The sequence below is a fragment of the Aplysia californica genome, unplaced genomic scaffold, assembly GCF_000002075.1.
Source record: "Aplysia californica isolate F4 #8 unplaced genomic scaffold, AplCal3.0 scaffold00577, whole genome shotgun sequence".
NCBI lineage: Eukaryota > Metazoa > Mollusca > Gastropoda > Aplysiida > Aplysiidae > Aplysia > Aplysia californica.
Window position 1 is genome coordinate 266,268 of NW_004797847.1, and position 1,242 is coordinate 267,509.

Below are 1,242 nucleotides of genomic sequence, written 5' to 3' on the forward strand. Positions count from 1 at the left end.
AGGTTCACAAAGCGAAACGAAAGATGGGAAGAGGAGGTGGGGGTGGATGGAGGGTGAGGACAATAAGGGAAACAAAAGATGTGGAGGGGAGTGAGGGATAGAAAAGGGGGTGAGTTTGTCAACGGGCGAACACACAATATGGGGAGTTACGTTAGTTTAGTAAGAGTTTTACGGCACTTGCAACACAATAAGGTCATATAAGTGCCGAAAGGGAGAGAGATGGAGTTATTTGCCTGGTTTTGTCATACCCAGCGATAATGACGTATGTGGCTAAATTAGGAGAGTGATTATACCAACAACAAAAAACGATATATATTTTTAATGCGGGTTGCAGTGAGTGCAGAAAAAAATACAAATGTTCCACTCTCTGTTGCCACCGTCATTGGATTTCTGATGTGGTATTGTGTATATAAAGGCAAACGAGGCAGGGGTAGGCCCAGAGCAACATACTTAGGGAACCTAAACAAATGGGTAACGGGGAAAGATCAGGGAAACATAGCTTTTTAAGAGCATCCGAGCAAAGGAATGAATGGACAACCATGATCGCCGATGTCTGTCTCAGATCTGGCACTGGATGGTGATGATTATATATTATGTATCCTCACAATCGGAATCCCGCCTCTGAAATTATCTAAAACTGGTCGATAAGGTTGTAAAATAAATACTTAATTTTAACCCTATCTGTACGTCGTGTATTACTATCGTATCCATACGACGCGGGGAACTCTGTGCCACCACTTTCCAAAGAGGAGATTTACTCGTTAACCCGACCCGTAAGCTTTGTATAACAGTCTGTCAAAATGATTTTTTTAGAAATACTGAAAGTTTCAAAGAGATCTTCGTACTAGAAGTATTAAAAAATGTGAAGAATACAACCCCGGGGTACAAAATTACCCCAGGGCGACGGATAGGGTTAAATGATCTAAACTGTGTTGATGGGGTAGAAAAAATACTTACTCTTTAAAAATTTCTGTCAGCAGAGGTCGGCACTTTCTGCTCTTTCCTTCGTCGTTTTCTCAATATTATGCGAGGTTTTGATACTTTCCCCTATCTCCCCTGCGGTGCACAAATCTAATCCCGTGTTGAATCAGCAGTGAAATAGGTCGTGAACTCTTGACATTTTCCGGGCATTCCCGCTGGCAATCGAGGCTTGCCAATAATAATTATTCTAAAGCATGGCATGTGAAATATGTTGATGAGCTGTGTGTGGGTTGTTCGTTGTTTTTTTTTTTGTTTTTTTTT